At 28.5% G+C, this 19,143-nt stretch overlaps 1 protein-coding gene across 1 annotated transcript in view; it reads right to left on the reverse strand.

Moving 5' to 3' along the window:
- Positions 1–14,076, reverse strand: part of LOC126910321 (leucine zipper putative tumor suppressor 2 homolog) — a 28,832-nt gene extending 14,756 nt beyond the window's left edge. The window contains exon 1 of the mRNA XM_050692807.1: positions 13,841–14,076. The gene's annotated coding sequence lies outside the window, so the exon portion shown is untranslated. The remainder of the gene's footprint in view (positions 1–13,840) is intronic.
- Positions 14,077–19,143: the final 5,067 nt, after the last annotated feature.

Consider the following 19,143-nt stretch of genomic DNA (forward strand, 5'->3'; position numbering starts at 1 on the left):
ATGTTATAAATTACTATGGCTTCTAAAATGTTATATATTTCTATGGTTTTTTAAAGTTTGTACATTCTTATTTTTATTCTTATTTTGTTGTGCATTAATATGGTTTCTTAAATATTGTATATTTCTATTGTTTTCTTAAAATTTATACATTTTTATGGCTTCTTATTTTGTTGTATATTTCTATGGCTNCTTTCTTAAAAATTATAAATTTTTATGGCTTCTTATTTTGTTGTATATTTCTATGGCTTTTTAAAGAATGTACATTTTTTTTTATAGCTTCTTATTTTATTGTGCATTACTATGGCTTCTAAAATTTTGTATATTTCTATGGCTTCTTAAAATTTGTACATTTTTATGGCTTCTTATTTTGTTGTATATTTCTATGGCTTCTTAAAGAATGTACATTTTTATGGCTTCTTGTTTTGTTGTACATTAATATGGCTTCTTATTTTGTTGTGCATTACTATGGCTTCTTATTTTGTTGTATATTTCTATGGCTTCTTATTTTATTGTGCATTACTATGGCTTCTTAAAGAATGTACATTTTTATGGCTTCTTATTTTTTTGTGCATTATTATAGCTTTAGAGATTTCAAAATGAACAATGAAAGTAGACGTTGATTGTAAACAAAAAGTATATAATATTTTAAAAATCTATTTTCTAGTTGAAAATAAGTTACTTAAATGTTTTTAAACAATTAGAAATTGAAATATCAAGCATTCAAAAATTGTTGATAATTAAAACAAATCAGAGAGCATTTTACATCATTAAAAAAGTTGACACAGGTTAAATTTAGATCATTATGTTAGAAATAAGAATTTATTAACGAAAATAAAGAGCCGAAAGTCATTCCCAAATGAGTTCTATTCTTATTCATAAAAATTTAACTCGAATCGATATTATAATTTAGAATTCAGACTTATTTTTATAAGGAACTAAATAAATCTAATAATAAGATTTATGTTATTTTGGACATTTTATGTTGTAATTTTAATGTGTCTATATTGATAAATGTTTCTAACAAAATCATAGCAAAAAAAAAAGACGAATCACGTGACACCAAAATTTTATTCACCAATTTATATCTTGCTGTTTATTGAATGTAATGAATGAGGTATAGTATTCGTGGGAATAATGATGAGAACATCGATAAATTCAAATTAGTGTTTCAGTATACAGTAATAAAGTAATATTAATGTTATCTTCTTTGCGAATTAGGACGGCACCGCTGGCGACAGATGTATATGAATTCAACCGGTTTAATTTCGAACACTGCGGTGTTATCATATTAATGTATGATATATTATTAAAATATTATCATATTAATACATGTATTAATATGATAATAATTGTCATTAATCAACTATGTATACAATATTATAAGATGTACGCGGTTAATTGTTTAGTATTCAAAATTAATCTTCTTAAAGTCAGTCGTGTATATTATCTTAACAGACAATTAAAAACACTATCATTATAAATGTTGAATATTTTTGGTTATTTTAGTCGTTAAATATGTATGCATATTATTTAAGTATTTACCGTGTAATAAACCAGCTAAAAATTGTAAAACTAAAATAACAAGTCAATTAAACCATAAAAATAAACGTGTCATTGGATTTATTTTTTAAATAATGCAGAAATCGTTTTCCTAAAAATAAAACTAAAATAAATTACACTTAAAATGTGATTACCTTTAGTTGGTTGCCGCGTGTTATTACTGCTTAGAGAATAGATTTACTTTACAATGTAATGTATTTGATAAAACAATAAATAAATGTGAACTAGATGCTGACCGCGATGACTAGGAAGAAAACGGATAGTGATGGACCGCTATAACATGACAGAAGAGGCGGAGGTTACTGTGGTTCCGTCCGGCGATTATCCGGTTGCCAAGTTAGGTAGATGAGGGTCATTCGGTCACGTGTCCCGTCGGGTGCGCATAGTAATAGCCACAACGCCGTGGGGTCTTCAGTGTTTTTTAATTATTATTTTTATTATTATTCTGACGTATGAGAATATGTAATTACACATATTAAACTATTCCATTGAATGTGTTGTTAATGTGATTAACATTGGGCATACTTAATTTTTATGCGATAAAACGACTAGTGGCAAAATTCAAAAATGAATTATATTTATAAAGGAAATTTTTTGTTGTTATACTGGCCAAAGGCAGTTTTTTTGAAACGATAATAAATCGTGTTGATCAACACAATGAAATTTTGTTCATAAATATAAAAATCAATAAATACACAAAGTATAGTAATTTGTGTATACATACAAATATAAACACGAATGTGATTTACACTTGCAATGAAGTGGTCCCTATATAAAGTAAGTGTGATACATTTTATTTTTATAATAACAGATGAAAAATTATTTGCCGGAAGCTATACCTCTTAAGTCAAGCGAAAACAAATTTGTTATATATTTGTGCATTCTATTTAATAACGTCTTTCAGTAATTATTTAACCGTCACATTCGTCAAATTGCTGATAATTGCTATCTACTGCGTTTACGCAAACATAAATTACTGCAGATAACGATAATTTAATATTGTGTGTGTGTGTGTCGATTGATTTCCGTAATTGATTATTATAAAAAATTAGCGTTGACTGAAGGCGTTTCATACATGCATTATGCACGTATGAAACATATTATTATTCGATTACACGTTTAAATTGAGTTATTACTTTTATGATATTACAACAAAATGGAACCAACAAAACTGAAAAATTAACAAAAATTTCCTTGAAATGAACAAAGTAATTATAAAAAAAAATATAAGAAATAAACTTACGAAAAACAATGAAATAATAGACATTTACTGATTAAAATACTAACAAGCAAAGACGACGAATGGTAAAATGTATTCATAACATTCATTGACAACTATTGTCATGTCAATTACACAAACGTTTTCATTCGACGATATTTGAATCGTGACTCGAGTTAAATGTTTATTAAGAACAACAATCAATACGTTTTTTGATTGAGGCGAATATAAACGACTTCATTGTGTTTTAAACTATCCGTCTCACAGTATAAATCTACCGTTATAAACCAAATCGTTACAAATGATAAATTAACGTTTAAAAGCCGGCTGTTTTTCATTGTTACTGCGATTTTAAAAAATTGTGCACTTATAAGGATACATTTTTGATTTAGTGAGATGTTTTTTCGAACTAGTGCGTTTTGTCAGACTGTTCATGGGAAAGTTACATTAAGATTAAACGCAATACCGTAAATCATGCCGTTCAAATGAGATGCCGTATAAAAATAATACAAGCCGAAATTTAAAAAAACATTGAAAATCATAATCGCGGTTTGATAGGACGGCGCCTTCAGGTTTATCGACCGATCCGGCTGCTCTAACGTTTTCCGTGATGTCGTCGCTGCGGAGAACACGATTCGTGTCCGAAACGTCGAGGAAGTCACGTTTATTCAATTAAAAAACACGTATACTATATTAGAAGTGCTAGTGTACAATAGCCGCGGTCAGTGTGCAGGTTGCCGTGTGGACTGGCCGAGATCATTACAACAATATTGTCGTGTGCGCGTAAACGACAATAACGACGGCGGAAGTTCATGTGCGACGAAATGCGTTTGAACAATACAAATATAATAANTGCGACGAAATGCGTTGGAACAATACAAATATAATAGCCCATATGGATTTTCAAGTCGGTAGATGGTACAATGGAAATAATCCTATTATTATAAGTGTAGGCGGTTTGAATTGTTAATTTTCTTGCACTCTAATGACTGTGGCCGAGTGGGCGTACGAGGTATCATAAAAAATCACGATAAATGTCCGACGAGTCGATGATGTACTGATCGCAGTCGTGACAATCATAACCGACGATCATTTTAACTGAAGGTGGAAATGTGATTAAGTGAATTAGACTTTTCGTCTGACCACTTACGATTAATTAGCAACGACAAGTCTAGACAGTGTTTGACTCGCAGTACATCACAGAGGATGACAAATTTCGGATTCGATCAAAACAAATCAGTGGCCGTTGAGCGATTACGAATCAGACATTCGAGTGTGATGTATTTTATTTTCAGGACTATAGAAATATAAAGACGTAAAAAACGGAAGAGGTTTTGTGTTTTTTTTTTCAGACCATTATCTAATCCGACAACTATTTCACAATAGAGTTTTATTCAAGTGCACGCTTATGTAGACATGGTGTTATATGAATATATTTTCTTATGCGCAATGTAAAATTTTATCCGCCAGAAGTGTTATCCAAGAAGAGTTCGTCGCCTATTGTTGTGTAATCATTGAATACACGCATCCAATTATTCGGGTTTTTCGACCGAATCGCCCTTTTAGACAAAAATCTCCTATAATGAAATACACACTACGGACGGTTTTATATTATTAAGCCCAGTCGTTCGCACAGATAACAACGTTTCAAAATAAACACGATTCGCGTTTACAGTATACGCGAGAGGAATACAACACGATTATCAAACGAACGATTTGTTTAAGTCTTCATAGGAATCTATTTGTATTGCGCACCACTGACTGTTCAATACTATTTAGAGTTTTTTTTCACTTTCCTTTTTTCCATATCGAATTGTGCACGACACTTACAAATTAGAAAAGCCCAATATTATGGGCGTTAAATATTTTTAATGCGTTGTAGTTCAGCAGAAAACATACACATGCAATTTTTACTCGGGGCTATTTATTATTGGATATGTGGTCACGATATCGACGGGAAAATTGTGAAATTTTACAAAGCGAACCGATTTGTTCACAGCACCATAAATTAAGTATTTGCCAAAACAATGGAATACGACACATCGAATTATTCAATAGATTAAAGGTCAATGGACTACATCATTACGATTAATAATTAAAAAGTTTAATTTTTCTCTGAAATGTAACTGGGTTACATTATTTATTTTTAAGCCTAGTTCATTGCAGAAATAACTGTATACGTGTATCGTACAACAACAACCAGTACATTCCGTGGTGAGATTTGCATGTTGTGTAGTGAAAGCTTAAATATTGCAATCCACATAAATGAACTATGGTTCTGTTTAGTGGTTAAATGAAACATATTAAACCGCATTACTCGAGTGTAAAAACAATAGTAACGGTTATCAACCAAATTCAATTTATATTGTTCATAAATAATATTTTGCACCAACACATGGAATAAGTGTGAGAGAGATACTGAAAATGTAATTATCTTCAAAAACGATAAAAACCACTTCACAGCGTGAAGTCGACGTCGTGTTCCGTCCGGTTGCTGGCAATTTGAACTTCATAACGTTTCACGACTTTCAGACGAACAGTCACGAAAAAAAACCTTCACACTCGTATGTTCATTAGTTTTGGACAATCTGCGAATTCCTCAACTTGCAAATATAATTATCATTCGATCAAATGTTTAATAAAGTAAATAAGACGAGTTTAAATAATGCATTCACACTCGTTGAAACTGTAAAAAAACAAGTACTCGCCACCATACGTAAACATTGAAAGGTTACTAGGTTTGTTTCAGTGCTTCACTGAGCATTAAATGATCTGAACGGTTTGTATCAAAAGATACTTGATTACATATCACTCATAGTTAAAATTTATCGATTAGAATGTACCAAATTCCTTATGAATAAGTATAGTTATTATAACAGTAATTTTATATTCAAAGAAAAATAAATTATCTTAAACAAAAGCAGGCGAGTATTGAATAAAATAGAGATCATACAAAAATTAAGTATCGTATAGGTTGTTAAGATAAGTGCGTATTATTTTCGATTTTATACTTCAGAGAAGATTTATTTTTCACGTGAAAAGCGTCTATTATTTTTTACGTCCGTGTTATAATGTTATTCGTGGATATTTCAATAAGCAGAGAAAATAGTGCAGATGTAGGCTGTTTGTAACTAACGAATGGAATAAAAAGAGCCAAAAGTGAGTACCGGTTGGAAATTCCTCCTATAATATTTAAACGATAAATTCACTGACGGCAGCGCTCGCTCAATGAATTGCTTGCGGGTCGCATTATACGATATTCCCTAACTAATTTAATGGCCTTATTCTTTACTGGGTGCTGAGCTGGACCCGTTTTCGTATACTTCTAGTAACTAATAATCGTTAATGTTATTATATTCGACAGTTGTTTTAGTCCGTAGGACGGCCGAGTTATTGTGTTCACTACCGGTTTGGTTTTAACTTAAATTTGTAATAAGGTGACCCACGCGTCATTATATTATTATGTTTTTCGATCTCTTTGGGAGGTCCAACGATTAATATGAACGATTCCAGTAAACATCCCTCAAGAACAATACTTTTATCGAGCCGTGAATATTTTAACTAAATGCGATCGAAACCCATGTCGTGATGATCTTTGGAATTTGAGTAATTGCCGAGTTTTCTGATGGAACGAATACGTCATGTTGTATGGATATTGCAAAACAATAATATCTGTGGTGTACTTATGGTAACGCCTAGGAAAGGTCATGATACCAATGATTATATGTGTGAATTAACTCGCGTAGTTATGATAAATCAAGTTAACGTGGATCTCTCTCTAATTCATATAATCGTCGTTTGCACATGTGAGAAGATTGCAACGGTTCGGAGTTTCATACACAAGATTAGATGGCCGTTAGTTTGGGTTGGTGGATTACTTAACTGCGCCCGCGCGGGGACCAGTCACGATTTTAAAGTGCTGAGCAGACCTATGTGTATTTATAAATGCGAGAGAAAGCTTTATTATGCAGAGGACAATATGCACGTACGAAAAAACAAAATGGGTCAAATGTCCTCGGGTAATATAACCCAGATCGGCAAGTTATTCTCGTGGATGTCACTCAGGACCATCAGAGTTCAATATCCAACCACTGTATCGGCAGCTGTCAATAATACTATAAAAAAATTACTCAAGACCACTATAATACGTTTGCTGGTTAGAGCTCAGCAACATTAAAGTTCAAGACTGATTTTACCAATCTAGATAAAAACCTCATTTAAAAAAAAAGTGTTTAAAGCTTTTTTTAGATAAAATGTGTAAACAGAGTTTAGGTTCAACAATCTTTATACTACTATAACCGCCGTAAAAAGCAATTATTTAACGACGTTAGCCTATATTGATTGGACAAATCGAAGAACGCGTTCTAATAACGCCGGACAAGTTCTACCGTAAAAAATTCAATAGATTACACTAAAATTTCTTAATGACTAAAACAACTGCAGTCTGACATTTATTAGCCAACGTCGTGTAAATAGTATCCAGCTACTATACACTTTATCTATAACTGACATAGGCTATAGATATGCCTAAAGTATAAACGTACTAATACCCCACTAGTATTATTTCATTATTGGCTTAGTAATACTGTGTGCAGACCACAATGCATTACGTCATCAGAATAAAAACCTCAAAACCATTTTCTTTTTTTCTTTAAAATTTATTTACATTATAAAAGTATGAGTAATATTATTTTCAGTTGTTTTATTTTTTTTTAACTATTGTTTAGATTATTTTCATGTGTAATCAGCCCAATTTTAGAATAATATCAGTATTGTTTAAACATTTTTGAACGTATATTCTACTGAAAAGTACTAAAACAATATGAAATATGTTAGTTACGAGAAATATTTACAAATTAACTATTAGACACTGACTTTTCAAGAGAGCATAGATATTTTCAAAATATTACATCAAATACATAATTACATTATTGTATTAAGCAAATTTTTCTAAAAAAATACTTTCTTTTCTTTTAGCTTCTTGTATACACTTGACATTGAATCAAGACATGTTCATTGACCTTATACGCGAGAAAATATTCTTCGGATGATGATGTGACCTAAAACCTGAGCTGTAAGCGTAAGACTGTGAGTTATAACTTCGCTATTATACTAAAAATAAATATGCGGTTGGGTTATCATTATTCTCAGTAACAAATGCAGATTAAATAAAGTTTCAGTAAACATTGTAGACAATAGAAAAAAACTTGAAAAATTATTTAATCTGTTTATATTTTGAAAATCACCTTTAGGAGTCGTTTAATTGCAGTTGAAATTCAATTCACCTATTATGTTGCTTGACTAGTATGTAGATCGCTTTGCTGAGATTTGGTATTGTTTTAATGAAATCTAATTCTGGGTACCGCCTATTTATGTTGTGTGCTTAAGATACATTATATCGACGTAGATATCAATTATAATAAATCAGCAGCGGCACACTTTCTCCCGCTGCCGCCACCATGTCGCAATTAAATATTGCACAGACAGTTTGTTATTGTCATAATTTTTTTCATTTACGTAACTTCAATCACGACAAAATATTGTTTCCCTCGAAGGTTATGTGACACTCGAGAATTAAAAAGACGACTTTATGACGCGTAGAAAAATCACCGATAAATCGATTTCCTCGATACATGTAACATTAATAAAATTTTAATACTTCTTGTCGGTTTAATGGATATTTTCAACGAGGTACTCTCGTGTAATCAAATTCTACGACTAATGCTGATCGGAAACAATTAAAACTTCGCTGCTGTTGGTTAGCACCAAAACGAATTTGGTAACAGACTCTTGTTAGGGTGTCACGCATGGTGACACCCAGTGCAATTATTGAAGTAGTCAAAATAGTTGCTTTATGAGCGTTGCAGTATTTCGGGAGGTAGTCAAGGTTCGTTGCTGGCAAAACCACATGCCTTCAGATGGGAAGCGGGCTAGGAAATCGCTTTACTTCATTTACACGCGTTGCACCTGAACAAGTCTCCAATAGACCTCTGAGACGTGTATAATAGCCAAAACGATCAAGAAACATCACCTGCACACCATCAGTTTCACATGAGCTATCAACATGTGAACTCTTTGTTCCGTAAACTATTCGCTCGGTCGAATATACATACTAGAAGATATTTTTATACTTAAAGTGTGACGAATGATTAAGTTGACTTATAATTGACTGTTTTGAAAAATAACTTTGAATTAATAAATAAATACTTGAATAATAATTTTAGTATTCCTTTTTTATGAACTATCCATTTTTGTTATCATAAATCACCATATAAAAATATTATTTTTTAAGTGTATTATTTCAGTTAATATTAAATAGTGAATTGAAGTAAGTTATTGAAAACGTGAACAATTTGGTAAGATTTAGCCCAAGAGATTAAACAATATAGTATAGTGAAAATTTTGGATTTTAGAAAACATTTGGACACGAGTCCTAAATACAATTCTAGATTTGAAAATAAAACAGTGGTTCTGTAATTAAAAAATTGTTTAAGAAAAAATTAGATTTAATATTGTATCAATTTATAAATATTAGAAAATCTATTTATTCATTTAGCTTTAAATTTTTACTTCGGGTAGGTTAACTTATCTGAAACAGTTTACATGAATGAATAAATTTTATAAACGTTTAGGCATTGTATCGTTATACATTGGTGATTTATAAAAATGTTTAGTAAACGGATGAAATGAAAAACATGTTTCCGCTGCATTATAATATTACATCACTAGCGGTTTGTGTTGTAAAAGAACTCGTCTTGGTTCATTAGGCTGGCAGAGAGATTAATTAAAAACGCGCGGGAACTAGTCACGATGGCATTGGACAGAGGATGTAGCATTATTGGAATCGTAAGATTCACAATAACAATCACGTGTTATTTAATAGAGATAAAACAGCGCGTTAAAAAAACGAACATTATTCAGTGTGCGTTATGCCATGATAATTAGAAAAAACGACAAACACATTTATAAACTATGGGAATTCACTTGACATCTACACACATTTTGAGAAACATCATTAATAAAGTTTTATGAAAGACAAATAGATAATACGACATTTGAGTGAATAATTAGCGTCATTCAATTAAAATGAAGCGTTATTGTTTGATTACTGAAAGAACATAGTCCGTTAAATTAATAAACTTAATAACACACTGATACGTCTTCATAATATAGGACAGTTAAATGAACGTTTTAAATAAACTGCAGTTCGCGTGTCCGGCAAATAAAACAATACCCATAGGTAATATAATTATTTTTGAAAATCATTGAAACATCAAAAACTAGTAATACTACGGGAAACCGAACCGATGATACGGAATTTGACGTTAAAAATTGTAACGAATAAACGTCCAATAGATATTCTGGTAAACGATGAGCAACGTGCATAATTTTTTGAAAAACAATTCAAGTTGAATGGCTTTATTGAACGGTTATTTGTATTGACTGAAAATTCGATAATTCCAAAAGGGTTGCGTTTCGTAAGAAAAGATATGATCGACCAACAAACGTTGGCCTCGGAAGGTCAATCTAATAGTTTATACGCATGTGTTACGATCCGGCTATGATTATTTCCATGTCGGAATAAACGTTTAATTCCATTTATATGCATAAAGATAAATATGCAACAGGATACATGTTGTACGTGTATACGTTTACGTTGTAAATCGATGTGTTCGAACTTCCAAAACGGGAGGACCTTGTTCGCAAACCAGTATTTTCGGCGACCAAATGTCATTCCGACAGGGCTTAAAGTAATACAATACATTTATTTCCATTATGTTAATGCCGATGCATCGAAAAACCGGTCATTCAAAAGTATAAGTAATCACGTTATGACCCGACGGCCGTACACGACTTGTACGTTATACTTAGAGACATTTGTGCTCACAACACATACATCTTCACGTTTCTAGATAAAATCGACGTGGTTGCGTAGCATTTGCACAGAAACGTTATCCGTTTGTTAATACAAACACGTTTTTTAAACGATTATCGGTGTATTTTTGAAATGTGTTCAGTAGGTTATGCATTTAAAATGTTTACTCAAAATTTGTTCTATATCTTAATGATGTTCTTATACCGAGTAATTACTTCACTCGCTGTATTATTCATGTCAAGAACTATAATATCAAATTCCAATAAACGTAAGTTTAATAACTGACGACCCTTGACGCAATTAGTATTTTCAATTTGAGGTACCTTAAGACCAAAATAATTGTTTCTCGCTCTGTTCAAAATGTTATACCCAACCTTCATTTTATCTATTTATAAATAAACAATCATGTATAGCATTATTATAAAATTATGCTACGTTATGATCATATTCATACAATTTTTTCCTATCACTGTAGTAGTACAACTATAACTGATGAAATCTTAGCATATTACTGTTTAAAATAAAATATACATATTACACCGATGACATTGCAATTATTTATACAATAACATAAGGAATTAAGCATATTATATTTGCTTAAATCATATTAAAACAATGCCATTTGTTCAGGGCGCTAAGTAGCCAAAGCACCTCTCTATTTGTGCTTATGCTGAGGAGTGTAAAAGTAAATTATGCCAAAAACCAGTTTATACATAAAAACATTAAAATTTCAGATTTTAATAATACTACTTGTTGGTTATTATCAAAACTTATTTCATTGTTACGCCGCCTGATAGCTTTTTTTTTTTTTAATAATGTTTTATAACGTTATACAAGTGCTTTTTTAATGTTATTTTACAAAATCACTATTTGGGCCATTAAAGACGATTAATTATGTAAATTGTTACTATGGTTAAAATAATAATAAAAGTTAAATCGTAAATAATTAAATAATATTTCTTGTAAATCTATGCCGACCATACGACCAATCCAATGTATCTTTATTAGAAGAAGTATTAAATTATTCAAATATTAATATTATTTATAATTTTCTACTGGTATGTAAAGTTATTTTACTTTTTTTAGTGAAATATTTTTACAATATTGTTCTATTCTATTAAAACACAACTTGAAGGCACAATAATTATTTTTATTGAGATAGCAGCCATAAAAAATATTCAGTGGTTTTTTGATTTAAATGATTATGAGATAATTACGTATTTTGAAAATTTGCTTTTGTATCTTTTGTTAGATTTCAAGTTTTTCTACTGATTTGATTTAATTGAAAATATAATTTTTTATTTTTATATCAGCTGATTCCTTATATAAAATTAATTTTTAAAAAAGCTCGTACATTAAAAACATAGTTTAGTTTTTAAGTTTAATGTAGGAGTAAAAGTTGAAGAATTTGGGGAAAATATAGATATTAAAATACAACATCTCTTAAATATCAATTTTGTATCTATATTTAAATAATTGAAGAGCTATGAACATAACGTCCAAATAACTGTTAGTCTCATAGACATAATTAGAAAAATATTTATTTTTTTTATAGCAGGTCTGTTATTTTCCCTCGTTTTAAAATTATTTTGTGTATACCAAAAGATTAGTTTACAATTTTGTTTCACCAGTGATTATTGTACAGTGTAATTTATTAAATATACCATTAGCCCCCCTTTTTTAATAATGTTTTTTTTACAAACATTTATTGAATTAAGTTTTATTTATTTATTGACGATCAGATGTGGATCTAGAATTTTTCAGGGTAAAAGTAACTTTAAATAAAATACGAGATGGGTATTATGATCTTTGTCACGATAGATTTCTAAATACTAAAATCTAAAAAAATAATACTTCATAACGTAGTATCGATTATTTCAAAATGTTTTAGTCAATCCTCATGTAATTTTATAAAAATAATTATAGTTTTCCAATAACTATCGAAAGTTACCCGTCGAAACTTCTCTAAGAAATATTTTTAGCTTCGATGCGAATCTAAGAGGATATTAGTTTTACTATGATGTGTTTTTTTTTTGTGTGTGTTTGTTACCACTTTTTCTCAGCATTCACCGAACCGATTTCTTTCAACGAAACGTCAAAAGATCACAAATTGTATCTAGTCGAAGACATTACCCTCAAAAATTGAAAATATTCCCTTTGTTCCCCGTAATTGGGTGAAATATCCAAAATAATTACAAATTTAAAAATCTCTAATGTTCGACATTTTTTCAATTTTTTTTACTTAAAACTGCCATAACTTTTTTAAAAATGGCCAAATCAATATATTTTTTTATAGATACATGAGATATTTACCTATCATTTGGTATATTTTATTTATAAATCTGACCCTTTACCTGCCCACAGGGGGGAATTTAAAATGACAACTTTTCCACAAAAAATGAACTTTTTCAACTTTTTTGTTTTGAAAGTTTTCCATATATATAAAAGACATTTTCATATATATCTTAAATTAAAGCTTATATAATGTACTTTATTTTGAAAAAAAAAAAATTTCGGACTTTATTTTGTCTTCACAGTAAAAATGGATACCAAATGCTCTTTTTGTGTGAAAATTCTCAATTTTATATTTTACATTTTTAACTTTATTATGCAATAACTTTTTGAAAAGTGTATGGATCAAATCTTTCATACGACATACTTTTTTTTTTAAATAACATTATTTACTATATATATAAATGTATATATATTTATATATTACACTTATATATCATAAAACTTGTAATCAGGATATAAATAAGGAAATAGGAGTTAGAAAATCGTTATTTTGATGTATAATTTGGAATAGTTAGAATTACACTATTAATCACTATTTTGTAGGAACTTGAATGTTTTAGAAGAAATCCTGTATGTCAAAAAAGCAAAAAAATTTAAATGTGATATTTTTATAAATGTAACCAAATAGTTGTCGGTTTTTTTCCTTTTATTACATAATTTTTATTTTTTAATATATAACTAATTTTATGATTATTTTGACAAAATAAGTTAAAAGTTATGTCAACAGAACTAACTATTTACCATATTTTAAAGTTATCTTAAAATATAGTCCTTTCTAAAAATGTCTAGCTTGCAAATAGTATTAAAACCACTTTATAAACATTACTTTTAAAAATATAAGATTTCTGGTAGAGAGTAATAATTTTTATTTTTAACGATTAAAAACTTACTTGGTAGGTTAAAGTATTTTTGTCGCTGGGTAAATATTTATTGCAAATTTCTTGATTTCGTAATGAAACTAGTACATAAAAAATGTTTAGTTAATAATAAACATAAGAAAATTACTATGATCTAACGAGATCTTCGCTATATTCGGACGCGAACACAATGTACCACAACCACCACACGACACCGCTAACCGTATACTGTTGAATTGCGCCTGTTGGTCTTTGGCGGCATAATCGTAACTAACCACAACTGGTTGTGAGACGCTGATAAACCTTCTTAAGTAAATGACAAAACACGAGAGTAAAATCAGGGCGAACAGCTGTTTTATAAAATGAACTGATTGTAATAAACTCAATACATGAGTTTTGAGGAGTTTGCGATTGATTGCTTAAGTTTGTTGTAGCCATATCTTATGTTATTCGACTCCCAAAAGTGGATACATTCGGTATTGATTTTTAATTATTATATAGATAATGATGCGTGTAAATACGTTAACATTTTTAGGATCAAAATTATAGAAGACGATTTTTGTTTGGGGACAACATTTTTGAGCCTTTTTATTATGTAGTATAATTTGTTTTCAAAATCAAAAATAAATGGGAGACTTGTTTTATCAACGCCGGTTTTAACGCTTGTTAATATTTTAACATTTTTTCTTTCAAAATTAAAAATCAAGACTAAAATAAAAAATATTTAAGAAATATTGAAGGCGGCAATATATGATATTCAGGCACGTAGACAAGGGTGGGCCTGGGTGGGCCTGGCCCCCCTTAAATTTAATGTGGCCCAGAGCCGGCCCCCCCAAATTTAAAATTCAATTATTTTTACGAATTATCAAAAACGTGCTAGGCCTTATATACATTGAAATTATTATTCATTTGTGATTACTATTGAGTAATACAGTTATTATTATGGCTGTATTTTCATTTTTATATTCATAGAAAACGTTATTTGAAAAAGATAACGTTCTAGACGTAATAATAAATGGAATAGCAATTACTCCAAACGTGGTTGTAGGTAAATTTTTTTTAACTCTGGTCTAACAAATGATAACAAACTACCAAGTATCTGCATTGATTAGAATCTAGTTGATTACAAAATTCGATAGAGTATACTCTATAAAAATTTTTTGATAAATCTTATCTATAATTTGTTTCTTTTTTTATAATTTAGTAGTTACAATAGGTAATTTATTTGTTTTTGTTAATTTGTTATTTGCGTGCTCTAAATAATAGTAATTAAAATATGACTAAAAAAAGGCAGGAATTGTTTTTAATTTTAAATAAAATAAAATAAAATTTTACATTGTTTATAATTTATATTTATTTTAAAATTTTTTATAACTTAATTGTTATTAGTATTTAGGAATAAATTATTTTTTCTTAATAGCTTAAAAGTTGAAAAATTAAATCAGCTTATGTTCATATCATTATTTTATTAGCTTCGATGCAAAGCTGAGAAGGTATTATTTTTACTACGGTGTGTTTTTTTTTGTGTCTGTTACCACTTTTTCTCAGCTCTCACTGAACCCATTTCTTTCAGTAATACGTCAAAAGATCACAAATCGTATCTAGTCGAAGACATTACCCTCAAAAATTGCCATAACTTTTTTATAAAGATGTATGATATCGTTACTTTTCATTTGATATATTTTTTTTATAAATCTGACCCTTTACCTGCCCACGGGGGGGATTTAAAATGACAACTTTTTCACAAAAAATTAACTTTTTTCACTTAAATTTTTAAAATGTTCCGGAAAGTCTGACACTTTTATCTATATCTTAAATTAAAGCTAACGTAATGTACTATTTTATTTAAAAAAATTTCGGAGTTAATTTTGTCTTCACGGTGAAAATGGCTACCGAATGATATTTTTGTGTAAAAATTCTCGATTTTGTATTTTACATTTTTAACTTTATAATGCTATAACTTTTTGAAAAATGTATGGATCAGCACAATTTTTTTATGAGAAATAATATTTTTTAATAATCTCTTTTTCATTCGACATACTTTATCTTAATCAGGATATTAATAAGGAAATAGCAGATCATGTAACTTTTGGAATAATCCACCAATTTTCGAAAAATAAACACAAATTTTGAACTTGTAAGATTCATAGAATGGGATACTGTCTAAGAAGGAGTGGAGGGACCCCCCCACAATCTTTTCATGGTAAACAAATTATGGAAAATGATACAAAGGCCCAAAATTGTTGGCCCCTCCAATAAACATTTTCTGGCTACGTGCCTGATGATATTTATCAATAACATGTATTTTTAATATTTGTTGTTTGTTCAACATGTTTATAATAATTATACAATTTAAATCGTAAAAATTAAATAATAGTTCTTATAAATGTATGACTATTTCAGTGGGTCTTTATTAGAGGGAGTATTAAATTATTCAAATTTTAATATTGTTTATAATTTTCTATTGGTATGTACATTTTTTTTACAAATAAACACTTTTTAAGTTTAAAAAGCGTATTATAATGTTAATATTACACATACTATTAATAGAAAAAACAATATTCTATCTTTCCATTAAACCATAACCCGAGGGGACAATTTTAATTAAAATTGTATTTTTAATAGTTGCTTATATATTTTATCATCATTGTAACATTGTACTTTTTGTTTGATATACTTCATATACCGATTTCATAATAAATGGGCACCAGAAACGTCACTATTTTTGGATGATTTTGCTACATAAGCCACTACTTAATTATTTTTGATATTATTTGATTATAAATTTAAACTTTTTTTATTAACACATTATAAGGTGCATTTTTTCTATGATAAAATTAAGAATTGTTTCTCCTTGATCCACTCAAGGATCTTTACATTCAAGTACATGTCTACTTTTTAATTTGTAAACATTGTTTACGTTATATTAATAAAATTAAAAATATTATTGAATATATTTTATTAGGCAAAAAATTTCAGCCTCATTAAAATTTGGTATTATAATGTGTGTATTTTAACGTTATCTAAAATATGTATACACAGCTGTCCGTATAATTATGGAGTTCGGGGCACACCTTTTATAAGTCGGTAATTTTAAAATATTAACATACGTTAAATAACTTTATTTATTAACTCTACAAGTACCTCACCTAGCCTATGTATAATTTATTATATTATATTAAACTATTCACTATAGTATCATAGTTTATACTGTAAAAATATTTTGTAATTGATTTCACTTAAATAATAATGTAATATTGTCAAATAAAAATCCAAACTATATTTGTAATAAATGTAAATGGTTACATTTAAAAAAAAGACGAGCTTGTGTCGATTTAGAACCACCCTAAATATCTTATTATTTGTCCACACCTTTATCCCAACCACTTGGAGTCAGCCACCCTTATCTTAAACTTCCACTTGACACTATCTCTCACATCAGCAGTCCTCATATCGCATTCAATAATATCCCTCCATCTCTTTTTTAGTTTTCCTTCAATATTTTTTTCCATAACTGTTCCTACAAATTCTGAATTCTCTCTCCTAATAACATGACCTACCATTTAAGTCTATTTTCTCTCATCTTATCCACGTTTGATGCAACATCTGTACTCCCTCTTATATGTTCAATCCTTATTCTAATTTCTCTAGTCACTCCACTCATCCATCTAAGCTTTCTCATCTCTGCTTATTTCACCTAACTCGTGTTCTCCTTTGTTAAACTAAAACTCTATATACTCTGCTTTACCCCTACTTATTTTTAATCCCTTTTCTTTAAGAGCTTGTCTCCATATCTCTAGCTTTTGATTAATTTCCTCCCAATTTTTTCCTATTGACTCTCTATCGTCAGCGAAGGACTGTCTTCCATATATAAGTTTAATAAACTTGTCACTAGTCAAAATATTATACTAAAAATTAGTATAATTTACTAAAAAGGTTAGTGTCATTCTTAATATCAATTTAATTTGTAATGAAACGTGTTTTCAATTTAAATACTACTGTTTAAGATATTAATGTACTAGAAAAAATTTAACAATATATAATAACTTATATACCATTAAAGACAATTTTCATTGAGCTATCTTAATATTACAATAAACTAGTATAATTAGTTAAGATAGTTGTAAAATTGTGTTTTCCAAAAAATTATTTAAATTGAAAAAAGTACTGATTGTTATTATTACTGACACATATCTCATTCATAATAATTTAAAAAAATATATATTAAAAAAAAAAGAACAACATGATTAATATAAATTTAACGGTTTAATTGATAAATGTTCACATTTATTTATATTATTGTATATTACAGTAAAATCATAAAAAAATAAAAATCTAGAACTCGACCCATGCTAAAATAATTAAATGACATTCATACAACAAAATATCATTGTGAATTTCTTTAAAAGCATTGTAAATGGTTTAAGATATTTATTACATTATATTAGATACCGATTTATAGCAAAAATATTAAAGAAAAAAAAACATGAAATAGGTGTACAAATTATTTATAGAAGTAATTTAATGACACATGTGTATAATAAAAATAGTAAGTTTTAAAATACAATATTTTTTTTTTAATTTAAAAATGTTGTATCTCAAAAGTTTATAAATAAGAAAACATGTTAAACATAAGATTAAATGTCAAACTAATTGTTTTTACTAATAAATAGATATAATATAATATTAAAAACAATTAGAAATAATAATGCTTGAAAAAAATGTTCTATTTTTAACTTATAATGTAATAAAACTAAACTGTTTTTTTTTTCATTTTAATGGATCAAACAAAATATGAGGCAAATTATTATGCAAAATAACCTTCAAAAATTATCTACTACAACAGACACCTACATTTCACAATATTTCTCACATAAATTAAGTTTTATTATGTACCAGTACTAGCCAACAATTTTAATTTTAAATTGGTTAGTCAAAATAAAGTATACATTTATCTAAATCAGAAAGGGTGTCAACAAAACCTACAAAACCCTTAATTTATAAAATATATACTTATGGTAATATCATAATTATAAATATATAGATTAAAATTAGTTATTTTACAAATATTTTTCAAGACAAATTATATTTAATTAGCTTTCAAGCTAACATAAAGTAATCATTAATTATTTTTTTGAATTCATAATCTAATTGTTATTTATTAGAAAACATTGAGTGTATAATATACACTGTATATTTATTCATTCAATGATATTGAATGAAGATATATATTAATTTTTTTTTATCATTCACCAAGTCAATATAATTATACATTATTTTTATTGTAATAAAAAACATAAAAGAAATTAAATTTATTTTCATTGAAAAAAAAAAAA

The sequence above is a fragment of the Daktulosphaira vitifoliae genome, unplaced genomic scaffold, assembly GCF_025091365.1.
Source record: "Daktulosphaira vitifoliae isolate Bord-2020 unplaced genomic scaffold, ASM2509136v1 Scaffold_1, whole genome shotgun sequence".
In the NCBI taxonomy this organism is placed as follows: domain Eukaryota; kingdom Metazoa; phylum Arthropoda; class Insecta; order Hemiptera; family Phylloxeridae; genus Daktulosphaira; species Daktulosphaira vitifoliae.